This window comes from Microtus pennsylvanicus, chromosome 8 (genome assembly GCF_037038515.1).
Source record: "Microtus pennsylvanicus isolate mMicPen1 chromosome 8, mMicPen1.hap1, whole genome shotgun sequence".
Lineage (NCBI taxonomy): Eukaryota > Metazoa > Chordata > Mammalia > Rodentia > Cricetidae > Microtus > Microtus pennsylvanicus.
This window is the reverse complement of record NC_134586.1, coordinates 30,506,422-30,520,963: the sequence shown is the minus strand read 5'-3', so window position 1 is coordinate 30,520,963 and position 14,542 is coordinate 30,506,422. Positions and strand designations below refer to the sequence as shown.

General features: G+C 45.7%; 1 pseudogene; it reads right to left on the bottom strand.

Annotated features, from left to right (window-relative positions):
- Window positions 1-208: 208 nt before the first annotated feature.
- On the bottom strand, window positions 209-652 carry LOC142855484 (large ribosomal subunit protein eL28 pseudogene; annotated as a pseudogene).
- Between the last annotated feature and the right edge of the window lie 13,890 nt (window positions 653-14,542).

Sequence of the window (14,542 nt, the reverse complement as noted above, 5' to 3'; positions counted from 1 at the left end):
CTCTCCAGCCCTCCTTAGGAATGTCCACTGTGGTTCTCGTTGGTATGGCCCCCTCCTCTTGAACTCAGGGACGACATGCCTTTTCTTTTCTTTTCTTTTCTTTTCTTTTCTTTTCTTTTCTTTTCTTTTCTTTTCTTTTCTTTTCTTTTCTTTTCTTTCTTTCTTTCTTTCTTTCTTTCTTTTTTTTTTGATGGTTGAAAAAGTCAGTAGACTCTTTATTGCTTCTGGGGTGTAGGGCTCAGGAGCTCTTGGTGGAACGGGTCCATTTCCTCTTCACCACCACAGGCTTCTGGCTTCGTAGGATGGCACTGGCCCTGCGGATGGCCGCCATGCACAGATCGGGGTGGTACTTGTTCTTTCAGATCATGTGCTTGATGCAGGTCAGGGTGACCGGTGCATTCTTGTTGATGGTGGTCCTTACGTAAGAAGTAGCTGGTTTGCGCTGACCGGATCTGCGTTTCATGACCACCACGACCCCTTTGCCGTCGGTCGTGGGCTCCACTCCCACTGTCTTGTGGTGAATCAGCCCATTGTAGCAGAAGGAGTTGCGGGCTTTCAAATTATTGGGTTCGGTGCTGTACGTCTGCTTATTCCTTTTGATCAGGAAACTGGAGCAGTTCTGAACGACCATCCATTGCAGATGCGCAGACATGGCGGCGCCTCCTCTCCTATGGTGGACGGAGACGGAAAGAGCGACATCCCTTTTCTTAACTTCCCAAACCTACTGGTTTCATGAGCACGTCCTCCCTCTTACAGCTCTCCTCTGCATGCACCCACCCCAGCTCTGAGACCTCCTTGAGCGTCAGAAACACTCAGGGTCAAGTTCCTACTGAAATGAAGTAGGAGACAGGTGATGAATGGTTTGTCTTGTGTTTAGTGTTTTTGGTACAGACTGCAAAACCCATAAAGCACCATTTGGACCATGTGCCCTGAAAGTGTTGAACACCATGAGAAATTGGCCGTTAACATTCTTTGTAACACAAGGCTGGGAATTTTAATCTCATTTACTGAGGAGGAAACAAGATTCTGGAAAGAATTTGATCTGTCTAAATCACAGAGCCCTCAGGGCATAGTGGAGAGACTCCCCCCTACCACATAGTCCTCAGGATAGAGTACAGAGACTGCTTTTATCATAGATCTCAGAAAGTATAGTAGAGAGACTGCCCCAGCATAGGGTCCTCAGGGTATAGTAGAGAGACCGCCACCTCCTTATCACAGAGTCCTCAGGATATAGTAGAGCCCCCCTATGATAGAGCCCTTGTGGTGTAGTAGAGAGGTCCCCCTAATTTTCTTTCCTGCTTCAAGTTGAAGGTCATGCTCTGTCACTCTCAGATAAGAACTGAGTATTGGTGTTGATCTCTAGGTCCTGACTGGTCCAGTGCAAATCACAGTATCGCGGCATAATAAGGTGATTTGCTTTGGTACCAAATTGGTGGAATTTCCTAGTGAGGGAAGGATGAGCAGGGCTTTTGGGCTTCTGGTCAGGTGATTTTCATTTCACCTGCACCATCTGAGCTCACTCAGAATGTGATCTCTGCTCTCAGATGGCTGATTCTCCAGCACCCAAAGCCGCTTTTCTCAATGGAATGCAAACCACCCCCTTGCTGGGGCCCTGCCAGGCCTGGGAGGATTCAAGGTGACATTCAGTTTTGCTGAAGATGAAGAGACCTTCAATTTTATTGTTTGTTGATTTAGCCCTTCATTTATTTCCTGAAGCTACAAAATGACCTTAATGACACAGTTAGGACTTCAGCACACGAGGTACCTGCACACTGTGGCTATTATTGACACAATGAGGTCTTGTAATATTTTTAATAACAATGGCAGCATTGTATAATTCTCAAAGTTTTTTTTTCTGTCTACAATTTAGGTCTTTTACTCCTGGACAGCACTGTCTCCTGTTCTGTGTGGAACTGAATCAGGCAAAGAAAGACCTGAGCAGAAGAGAAACTAGGTAGGAAACAACCCAAGACAATGCCCCCATCTCATGGGTGTGAAAACTGAGGACTGGAGGATGGAAATAAAGGAATAAAGGGATCTGACTTTTTCCACTTGTGCAAATTATGAGAATTGTCTCGTAACCTATCTCCTAACCCAGATAGTTCAACCCCTAGTGTTGTGTACTATATTTATCCATTCCTAGGCAGAGCAGGGTGGCATGTCTCTACCACATCGGGATATAACTTAAATGTATAAGGCTATATTTTTTTAAGGAGATTTGAGGAGATCAAAGTTTGGGCTAGTGATTGGCCAAACAGTGGTCTATAGGTTGCTGGGCAGGTATATTTTTCAAGAATTAAAGCAGACTACTTTTATAATGTTTGTGGTCTCATCCAGTCCATTGAAGGACTTAATTGAAGTGAGGTGGTCCTCTGGGGAGAGCTTCTGCCTTCAGACTGCCCTGAAGTTCAAAACTACCGGATTACTTCCTACTAAAGCACGCAGTCCCCTAGTCTGCTTTGCAAGGTCGGACTTGCTGGTCCCCACCGTGTCTAAGCCACCCTTCTTTTTCCTTCTCATGCACACAAATATTTTCCAGGAGCTGTTTCCCTGGAGACCCGTGGGGGGAGCATGAGATTCTGGTCTCCGAGGTCTCCTCACTTGCCTAAGCTCAACTGCATGACCTGACTCCCACTGGGCCTCAGCGGGCTGCTGTGCCCAGGCGGGTATTAGTGCACACATGAAAATTAATCCCAACCTAGGGCTTAGCGAATTAATGGGGGATTTGGCGTCTCATAGATACAAGTAATTTTCAGCAGTCATTTGCATGTAGATTTTTTTTTACATGAAAGCCTCTTTATTGAAAACTTCTAGCTTTCAGTGGGCAGGGAGAAACCAGGTGGGCTTTAATGTAAATCCTCGTGTTGTTATCCTCTGTATGACTTCGGGGAAATCGCTTAGCCCTCACAAACTATGCTTCCCCTGTCGCTGAAGCTGTGATTTTTCTTTTCCCGGTTTTGCTTCAGAGAGCATCTTACTGCTTGTTTAGGCTGGCCTTGAACTTGGAATCTTCCTTCTTCTACCTCCTGAGTACAGGAAACACAGGTGTGTGACACCATACCCATATTTCTAGGTGGCATATCCAAAGTGCCAATTTTCATGAGATTTGTGGTAGGTGATGAGCAAGTGGGAGCTTTTATTACTGAGGTGTCGCTTGGTCATGGGTGTGCAGGGAAGATAATATTGCTAACTGCTGTTTGGATGGCTATTTTCTGATTACTTTTGAATTTATGGTAATGTCACAGAGATAACACAACCAACTGATAACATAATCAACTGCAGTCAATATGTCAGTTTGGTTATTCTAGGGTGGAGCTAAGTACAGACTGTAGGTGATAGCCAGAAAGGAAGGAAGGGTGGAAGGAAGAGTGAAAGGAGGAAGAAAAGGAGGAAGAAAGAAAGGGAGGGAGGAAGGGAGAGAGAGATAGGGAGGGAGAGAGAGAGGGGAGAGGGAGGGAAAGAAGAAAGAAGAAAGAAAAGAAGGGAGGGAGGAAGCAAAGAAGGAAGGAATGAAGAAAGGGAGGGAAGGGGGAAGGAAGGAAGGAAGGAAGGAAGGAAGGAAGGAAGGAAGGAAGGAAGGAAGGAAGGAAGGAAGGAAGACTTTCAAGGGAACATAGAGGCTTCACAGTCAGCTTGAGTCTTGTAGCTATGTGTAGTTCTAGGGATATTAGAAAGAGTGGCCAAGCTGCAGTTTCCTGTTTCCTGAAGGGCAGAAAGCTGCCTACTCAGGTAAGCAGAGCAGAGGGTGAACAAAGCCACCCGCACTGGCTCCTTCTAGTTAACACTGGCTTACTGTACATTTCTAATGTATTTGAAATATAAATGTAATATATAAAAATTTGGACTAAGAGTCCAAGATGATTTCCTAGAACCTTAGAAAGACTAAATAGAAATCACGTGTGACATTCGCACCTTATTCTTTTACTTAGAGCAAAAGTATTCAAGTTTTTGCAAATAATTATAATTTGAGTAGATCTTTTTAAGAAATCTTTCTCATTAGATTCAAAAAGCTTTAGTTCTAGGGTTTTGTTTTTTTACATCAGAAACATCATTAGCATTTTGAAGACGATCTCCTGTGTTATTGTGATAGCTGTGATTTTTCTTTAACTAGAAGAACACAATGAAAAGCACGGGTGGGTTTTTAGGTTATTAACGGTTCAACCTTGCATCGTTGGGATGCACCCTACCTCGTCTTTTATGTTGTTGGATTTGACTCACTACAGTCAGGCTTTATATACACATATGTGTGCGCACATGCATTTGTGTCTATGCTTGCAGGGATGTCTGTCTGCAGTTTCTGTTGCTTGTAATGCTTTTGGTTGTATTTATAGTAAGATGATCTCTTCCAATGATATGAGAAGTAGTTTGTCCTGTATGCATTCCTGGAAAAACTGGTATGGACACAATATTAATTATCCTTTAAATGTCAGGTGATTAGGCCATCTGATGCTGAGAACTTTTTGTTAGACTTTTTAAAATGTATAATGTATAAGAATAGAGATAAGGCTACTTATTTATTTGTTTTTTGTTTTGTTTGCTTGTTTATTTTTTTTTGAGACAGAGTTTCTCTGTGTAGCAGCCCTCACTGTGATGGAACTTGGTCCCGACCTCAAACGCACGGAGATCTGCCTGCCTCTGCCTCCTAAATGTTGGGATTAAAGACGTGCACTACCATCCCAGGTGAGTGAGAGAGAATAATTTAATGTGGTGTATTTCATTTAAGTACAGATATTTTTTCAAGGATTAGGCACTTTAGTTTATCAATGTATTAAGTCTTTTGTAGCATTCCCTTGTTTTCCTTTGTACATCTCTAGCATCTACAGTGTGGTCACCTCCTCCTACTGTTAGCAACTAGACCACTCTTCCCTCTTAGCCTTTTCTTATCTTTTCCTCCATTTCCTTCTCTTCCTCCCCTTTACCCTCTCTCCAACAATCTCATCAGGAGGTTATCAGGTTTTGTTTGCTTGTTCATTTATTTATCTATTTATTTTTGAGACATGGTCTTTCTATGTAGCCCTGGATATCCTGAAACTTGCTATATAGGCCAGGTTAGCCTCAAACTCACAGAGATCCTCCTGCCTTTGCCTCCCAAATACTGGGATTAAAGGCATTCACTCCATGCCCTGTGGTATTTATTGACTGTCTAAAAACAAACTTCCAGCTATTAATTTCTCATTTTTCTGTCTTATACTCTGTTGTGGGAAGCTGTTTTTTTCTTCCTGGTTGCTCAGCCCCAAAATAACCACACAGAAACTGTATTAATTAAATCACTGGCCTATTAGCTCTAGTTTCTTATTGGCTAGCTCTTACATCTTAATTTAACCCGTTTCTATTAATCTGTGTATTGCCATGTGGCTGTGGCTTACCAGTAATATTCTGTCCAGTGACTATCTCTGGAGAGGCCACATGGCTTCTTCTGACTCTGCCTCCTTTCTCCCAGCATTCATTTTAGTTTTCCCCACCGGCCCCTGCTCTACCCTATCACAAGCCCAAAACAGCTTCTTTATTAACCAATGATATTCACAGCATTCAGAGGGGAGTCCCACATCAATACTTCATTGATTTATTATCTGATTTCGTTTCCCCTTTCCCTCCTGATTTTTATCTAATTTGCTCTTTGTCCCTGACTCTAAAGGTGAAGGAAGGGGAAATCATAGATTGGAGACCACTCTTGCTTTTAATTAGGGGCTATAGTTTTCTTTCCAAGATTTGTTTTTGACCCAATTGTTATTCTGTGCGTTGGCAATCAGTTTACTGAGCTTTCCTCTCATTTTGCCCCTTGGAGGGTGTGGGTGCTTTTTATTGGGTCCTATACATTATTGTTTTTTCTGTATTTTGTGTTGGCTGTGTTTGTTTCCCTATATATACCTCTGAGCTCGCTGTGAGCTTCACTCTTGTCCTGACCACAGATAATGCCATCCAGGTCCTGCCTGTAGGATTTCTTAGGGCAGTGGTTCTCAACCTGTAGGTCAAGACCCTTTTAGGGTCGACAGATCATGTCACAGAGGTCACATATCAGATATCCTGCATATCAGATTTTTACATTATGGTCCATAAGAGTATCAAAATTACAGTTATGAAGTGGCAACAAAAATAATTTTATGGTCACCACATGAGGAGCTATATTAAAGGATCAGAGCATTGGGAAAGTTGAGAATCACCGCATTAGAGAATCCTGTGTTTGCTCTATTAATTACATCCTTGGCTGAAACAAGAGTTCCTGATGCTCCAGGGGCCCTGGCTGTTGGCGATAGTCTTCCTTCTGTCCTGGCTTTCTGAGTCTGAGTGTGGATTCTCTTTCCCTCTAGTTCTTTCTGATATCCCTTCTGATCATCCCCTCTCCTGCACCTACCAAGCTTGCCCTGGGACTTACCAGGGTTTCTGCATCTCCAAGTGTTTGCCTGGAACCCTCTCTCTAGGTTCCTTGCCTTGCCCTGGTGGGTGCTCTGTCGCAGGTAGACATAAACTCTGTCACAGTTACACTCTCTGAGCCATGTATCATATGTATCTGGTCAGTGACATGGCTCACTAACGCGGCTCTTTGTCCGGGCTGTGATTCAAAAATTCTTATTTTAGTAATTCTATTTTCTCCTTCATTCTTTCATATACCTTATCTTGGCTATTTAGTCTAATGACAATCTTACAGGTGACAAGGACTGCTATTTTTCCTACTGTACAAATGGGAAATACTCCAACCGGCTGCTTTACTAATTCCTTAGGGTCAGGGCTGGAAAGTTGATGAGCCTGGGCAGGGACGTGGCTTTGGTCCTTTTTTGAGCCAGGGCAGCAAACCGATGGCGTCAACAGTGTCCGCTAGGGGGCGGCAGAGGCTCGGTGTGCTCTGGTTTGTCCCTGCCGTTTTTCCTTTTCCCTCTGATGCTAATTCTTACAAGTTGCCTATTACTCCAGCGATTTCCAAGCTCAGCGTGGAGGCTTCTTGGACCTCGGGCTGATAACACTCCTCACAGCTTTTTGCTGCAAGTAAACAGAGAACAGAAGTCAGGATGGCTTGGCAATGAAGACCTGCAAAGACTGGCAGCTGGGTCAGGACGCTCTCTACTTTTCTGGCTGTCTTCTCTATGGCTTGGACTGTTTTCAGACTGTAGTTCTTCTTCGTACACCAGCTGCCTGCTGCTGTTCTACCCTCCCATCAAACATGTAGAAAAAGAAAGACTCTTTCCCAGGCCTTCAAGAAGTCTTGGTTCATCTTGAGGGAATCAACAGCGGGGTACCCAGACTTCCTTCAAACCCAGCCCACAGCCACCTACAGCAGCAAGCCTTGTCTCAGGTCAAATGTGCTCCATAGTCAATGTCTGTGCCAAACAGCATGTGAGTCTCAATTATCTCAAGCTAATGAGAGCTACTTTAGGGGCTGGGAGTGGAGGCTAACCCTGTCTAAGCACACCAGCTGCAGACTGTAGGAGCAACTGAAGCTGGCCCGTGAGCTTTTACAGATATTCAGCACGGAGAACCTCAGAGTCCACAGAAGGTCAGGATCAGACCCCAGACCCCCACAAGCGTTCTCCATGTGAGCTTGTACCACAGGGCACACTGTACAGATGCAGAAGCAGTGCACAGCTGCAGGGGGTCTGCAGTTCCTGCCCTGCAAAGTCAGTGAGGTGGGGGTTGAGATCTGGCCTATTTGTTGTCTGGTTCATTTGCTGTCTCAAAATAGATTAATTATCCACCAGGCATAGCGCTAAGTCTGAGGAAGTGCCAAAAGGTCTTCAGAGAATGTACTGTTTACTAGGGAGGGAGGAAAGCCAATGGTTATAGCCCATTACTAAAATGCTGGTGGGACAAACACACAACGCAGGAGACTTAAAGAGCACAATGTGACAGAGAAAGAGGGAGAGGGAGAGAGAGAGAGAGAGAGAGAGAGAGAGAGAGAGAGAGAGAGAGAGAGAGAGAACAAAAGAGAACACATCTTCATGATTTGAGGGATCAGGCATGGGGGAAAAGGGTCTGTCAGTGATTGAAGGAAACCTAAACCAAACACCAGGAAGGCAGGAAGAGGAAGTCTTGTTGCTTCCTTTGTCTCTAAAACATGCATGGATTCACTGATGTTACTTGATAGTTTCAAATCCTAAAATGCCGAAATGGCAACAAATAAACGAAATTCTAAAACTCACACACACACACAAAAGAAACAAATAAAACTCCAACAATCCCTGTCTCTGATGAAGGCTTTAGATACTGTGTACCCTGGCACAGGGGATGGAGGTGGGTGGGGTGGGGTGGGATGGAGTCAGGTAGGGTAGGGCGACTGCCTGTCTCAAGCATTTGCTCCGTTTCCCTTTGCTGACTTGGCAATGAGGTGGATGGATTTCTGGCTCCCCAGAACTCCAAGTTCGTGGCGTCCTAAAGGTAGACTGATTGCTCTACAAAGGGTATGGATTGTTTCCATAGCCTAGTGAAACACACACACACACACACACACACACACACACACACACACACACGGTTCGATGCTATAAACCCCATCTCTAAGCTGGTGGCACAGTGAACTTATCAGCTGGCTGCTCGGTTGGAGACCCCTGCAGTGCGAGCTCACCCTCTGCCACCCATGGGGACAAGCTCTCTGAACTAGGAACATTGCCTCCTTTTCATTATAGCTTTTGGTCAGACACAAGGGCAGATTCTCAAGGGCCAAAGCACAGTACAAGCCACCTATATAAGTTACCCTGGTGTTGCTGTGACCACAATATCCAACAGAAACATCTTAAGGAAGGGAGGGTCTTTTGGCTCCTGGTCGCAGATGTCAGTCTGCACTGACAGTCATGTCATGCCTGGCCCCATGCACTGGAGGAGAGCAGCATGCCAGCAGGACTGTCTGCGGAGTACAGCTGGTGACATTGGGGTGCACCAGGAGGTAGTGAGGATGGGGTTAAATAAAGGACCATTTATAAGCTTCGAAAGCGCTGTCCTAAGGGTCCATGAATTTCTCTGTCAGTCACACCTGTCTAAAGGCATTGTCGTGAGATAAGCTGTAAACAAGCGTTCAAAACACAAGCCTGTCGGGACATTTCAGACTCAGACCATGGGACCTCTAGAGCCTTCCTGGAGTGCAGCTGCCTGAGGACAACAGAGTCCTGATACATGTGCTGTCTTCACGAGCACACTCTAGGTCTTGATGCCAGTGGGGTCTTCTTTGTGTCCCATGGAGCCTATCTAGCTCGGAACCATCACGGATGCATATTCTTGTTTCTACTTAATGGGTTAAACTTTATATGGTTGATCGTTTGTGTCTTTGGGTTCCTTATCCATTGAGGAAATCAACTACTACAGACTGAAAATATTTTGGGAAAAAAATGTACCTGTACCGAGCATATGTAGCTCTTCTCCCTTATGATCTTGTGAACAATGGGTTATAATAGCTATAACACAGCATTTACATTGTGTTAGCGATTAGAAGTTATACAGAGGTGATGCAAAGTGCATGTGAGGATTTCTCAGGATGTATAAATCCTGTGACACCCAGACAGCCTAGAGGGGCTCCTGCGTGGATGCCAAGGGGGGTTGGATGTTCTTCCTTCTACATCCAGGGCACTGTGATCTCGAACACTTTCCAACACTTTTTCTATTTACTCATTTATGCAGAGCTATACTTTATTGTTCTGTTTCTTATTGTATATAATCCTGAGTTACGTAAGGACACCCTCACCTAAGTATGCGATGCACTCGGAGCATATTTCCCTCCACAGCCCACTACTCTCCCTTTCCTCCTCCTCTCTCCTCCCATTAGTCTTTTGTGTCTCCATAGGCACTTTGGTTCTACTTTAATATCTTATTGTATGTATCTGTAGGAAATCTAGAAATCATAGATGAGAAAAGGCAAAATATTTGCTTAAACCTGAACTGTTTCACTTAATAAGATCATCTTCAGTGCCAACCAATTTTGCCAACAACCTCATTCCTTTCCAGAGCTGTAATAATTCCAGTGTGTACGCCACACCACATTTTCCTTAACCGTTCCTCTGGCGATGGACCCTGAGTTTGGCTTCCTGTTTGGCTACCGTGACGACAGCTACAGCAGAAGCTGTCACGCCAGTGTCCCTATGATGTGCTTGCTTGCGTCCTTTGAGAAACTCCAAGGGGTGGTAGAGTCACGTGGAAAATCCACTTTTAGCTTTTTGAGAACCTCCGGAACAGATTTCCATGGCAACTAGATTATTTACATTCTGACCAGTGGTGCACGAGAGGAGCCCTATGTCTGTATCCTTGCTGGCGTTTGTTAGCTGTTTTCCTAATGAGTTCCATTCCGAGTTGGGAAGAGAGTCTAGTAGACTCTCACTGTGTTTTAGCTCATATTTCAGTGCTAGTTAGTGATATCAAACCCTTTGTGTGGATTGGCTATTGTCTGTTTTACTTTTTTGAGAACTGTTCACCCACTTCCTTGGCCCCATTGTTTATTGCATTGTTTGATACAGTACTTAATTTGTTGATATTAATCTCCTGACAGTTCTATAGTTAACAAAGATTTGCTCCCATACTATAGGCTGCCTGTTTGCAAAATCATTTCCTCTGCCGCGCAGAAGCTTTTTAATTTTATGAAATTCCATTTATTAATTATTGGCATTATTTCCCAAATGGCTTTAGCATAAAACATAAAACTCTGCAACCCTTAGAGGAAAAAGTAATGAAACAGTCCAAAATTGAGTTTTATGTTGCACGTTAAGATTTTAGACCCATTTGGAATCTATTTTGTACAGAGTAAGAGATAGAGATCTAGTTTCATTCTTCTGTATGTGGAAATCCAATTTATGCAAAAATTATATTGTGGTTCTTGTGAGGTCCCACAGTGCACAAAACAGACACAACTCTGTTCACAGAACCCCACATTTCCAGAAAGATTGGTACACAAAGTGTAGGAGCAGAAGCCAGGAAACTTAGCTGGGTTGTGGGGCCAGGAAAGCCTTTCTAGAGAAATGGGGGTTTGGCCTGAAGGTGGGAAGACGGAGGCCTGCTGTGGGCAGATGCCCACAGAAGAGTGTGGAGGGACGTGCGGGGGCCTGAAGAGTCTGCGGTTCTCAGGAACCTGAGAGCCGAAGCTACAGGGCTGTGATGTTGGGACTTGGTGGGGATTTTGAGCAGAGACGGTGTTCATGTGGGAGACTGGGGCCTTTCTTAAACCTAGGAATGACTTCCCTAGGAGATGGGACACTCGCGACAGAAATCCAAGGAAGATGGTCACTCACTACTCACCCGTAGCAGTACCAGCTCAGGAGGCCCGAGAGAGCTCACAATGGCCACTGAAGCAGGACAGGTAGCAGTTTCTCCTTTAACTTCCTCTGTATCCAAGAATGGGTCAATCACAGAAGGATCTCACTTGACCCTAAGCGATGGGTTTGTGCTTCAGGAACATCCCTGAGTTGCAGGGGACAGTGTAATGGTGACAAAGGGCAGTCTTGACAGTTATGCTTTGGGAAAGTTACTATGTCTCATCCCTGCTGCTTCCTGGTTCAAGCTTACCTCCAGGTCTCAGCTTATCACTTGCAAAGCAGGGCCGACAACAGTCCAAGCCCCATGGGTCGTAGGAACATCGGCAGCATTCTTAACCAGTCTGTTTTACGTAGGTCCCATGATTTCTGGTTGTCATAACACGGGTAGTGATGTTTTTGTTATGTATTAAAAATAAACAGAAAACTCATTAAAGGATTTGGAAACACATAATTTGTACTTATCTTTTAAACAAATTGCAGTCGTGTTGGGTGTCACCAGGAGCAGAGTCATGTGGCACCAAGTTGACTGGATCTGTGGCCGAGACCACCCGGACAGGGTCAGGGTCATGCTCAGAGGTAGCCTTCTGGGACCATGAGCCTCCAGATCCTGACCAAGCTTTTGTGAATCTCAACCCATTCCAGCAGCCACATGGAGAGGGCAGGGCGGAGTGGGACTGACCCCTCCCTGGAGGGCGGGAGGGCCTCGTGCAGATGCAGTGGTGGCTTCTGCCAGTTTCTGGCTGGTCCAGGAAGTGACTGGGCTCATTTTACTCTTTTCTCAGTCTTTGGGGGTGGTGTGTGGCCCAGAGATCTCTGATGGCTTGTATTCCTCGTCAAGAGGATGGTGACAGCAAAATTCTGGGAGTGTGGGTCTGGTGGGAAATAACTTCCCAGTGAAGGTAAAAATAGGAGGGTAACTACTCCAGGGCAGATTGGAGTCAGGAACACAAGGCAAGAGTTTGGAGTAGATGTGACAAGAACTATCACTTAAAAACCTGGAAAAAGTACCAATGCCTGGAGCCCGACTGCATGGAAACAGAAGCCCCAGGTCATAGACCACCCTGCCGCGTGGCCACAGTGGGGCTGAAGCTGGGAACTGCACCTAATTGCACACTGAGGGTCTGAGGGTTCCATGTGGCCTACAGTTCCTGGCTTCCCAGTGCCAAAGGCGCTGTTCTAAACACTGTTCCCATCTGAGGTGTCGACTCTCCACACGAGTCTAGGAAGCATCAGCTCTAATTAGTAACAAATGTCAGCGTCAGGACAGAGGCCCCAAAAGGATAAGACTCCTGCCCAAGGAAAGAGGGGGAGCCGGCTGCATCCTTGGTGATGCACAAGGCTGGTATCTAAAAAACAAAATCCGTGGAGATCCTGCAGGTGTTTCTGGCAATTTCTTATTCACACACCCTGAATCTCATCCGAGGCCAGCTGAGTGATAGATAGCTCACCGTCTGTCTACAAAGGTCCGTCTTCAGAAGTCGCGGGCCCCGAACCATCCACACCACAGGAGACAATCAGCCTGAAGGGTGTGGGGGAATGGCTCAGTAGTAAAGAATGCCGTTGGAAAGGATTAGCTGAGTAAACGCTGTCCTGTGTGTGCACATGTGCGCAGACGTCTGGGAAAGACAAGCTCCCTTGTCAGGGACTAAAAGTCAAGTATGCACACATAGACACACAGACACACAGACACCCCCTTGTACTGCTTGTTCATTTGGTCTCAGCTGTTATAACAGAAGCAACGCTGTCCCTGAAGCAAGATATTTAGAAACGACTTTGGAGTTTTGGGGTCTTCCTGGCTTTTTGACATTTAACTTTAATTTTTGAGATTATAATTACAACCTTTCTCCCTTCCCTTTCCTCTCTCCAAACCCTCCCTTGTACCTTCCCCTTCTTCCCTTCAGATGCATGGCCTCGTTTCATTAACTATTATTATATGCATGTCTGTACATACAACCCAGAGATTGGTGGACTATGATTTCTGGGGGATGTTGCTGAGGTGAGTCTGGAAGTGATCTGTGTTGAAGCCATAGGTAAGAATGAGTTACCCTTCTCTGTTGGGGATCAGGGTAGCCCAAAGGCTGCGGGATGCATGGAGCTGCTGCTTGTGGAGATGGGCCAGCCCCTGTCCCGCCCTTCTCACACGTCTGAGAAAGCAGTGAGTTTAGTTACGAGAGTCTCCTGTCAATCATAGGCTGGCTTGAGGAAGGTGGGGCTTGACCAGTGTCCCTGCCTCAGGCCTTAAGTCCCTGACCTTATTTGGTGTCAGTGTGATCTGAGCTCTGTGCTCACAACCCCCAACTCCCCAGGGAAGTTACAAATTTGCAGTATTAGATATGTCCCATGACTGTGATAAGACACCACAACTAACAGCAACTCATGGAAAAAGGAGTTGGTTTTGGTTAATGGTCCCAGAAGGAGACACCATGATGGTGGGAGAGGCAGGGTGATTGGTAGCAACCTGGAAGTGACAGGATGCTGTAGACTCTCAGGGATAACTACCAATGATGTACTTCCTCCTGCAAAGCCCCACCTCCTCAAGGTCCTGTAACCTCCCAGACAGCTAACCACGGACCAAGTGTTCCAATACTCGAGTCTGTGGGCCTGCATCGCTCATTCAAATTATTCCAGTAATTTAGATCAGTGACAGTTTTTAGAAGCTCCCACTAATTCTCCTACCCCTGGTCCCAAACTTCTCCTACTACCACAGAGTTCACCATTCTGTAGCCCCCCTGCTCCCCCCCCCCCAGTCACTTGTTATCAGTGCACAGACAGACAGGAGTCAGCTGCTGCTGAACTGCCCTGACTCCTTCAGAAATCCAGAGACGGCAATGAGAAGTTCATTGCAACCTGCACAGGGCTGGGACTGACCCAGGTCTGTGCCCATGTTAGGCAAGCCCAAGACCACTGACATATTCCCCCAGATGTCTTCGTATCTTTTATTTTGAGCCAGGGCCCAGCTTAGACTTGAATTCATGCTGTATCCCAGACAGTTATCAAATTTGGGGATCTTCTTGCCTTAGCTGGTCCTGCAGATCTGAGACACCATTTACTCTTGTTCACGGTTATGAGCTTTTCTTCCCTCCAGGAGACAGAGGGAGTTTTCCCTTTGTCTTCTCTTTGCCAGCCCTCCGCAGTTCATAATCCTGACTCTAGGTGGCAGTAGCCCCTTCAGATCCCACCTTAGTCCTGGGGTCCACGCAGAAGGTCAGCTCACAACTGAGTCTGAAGTCAGAACGCAGCCTAATTAGCTGAGCAATTTGCCGCGTAAGTAAGCAGAGAAGCCCCAGGGCGGGCACAGTGTCTGAGGCGCATTCCTGTTT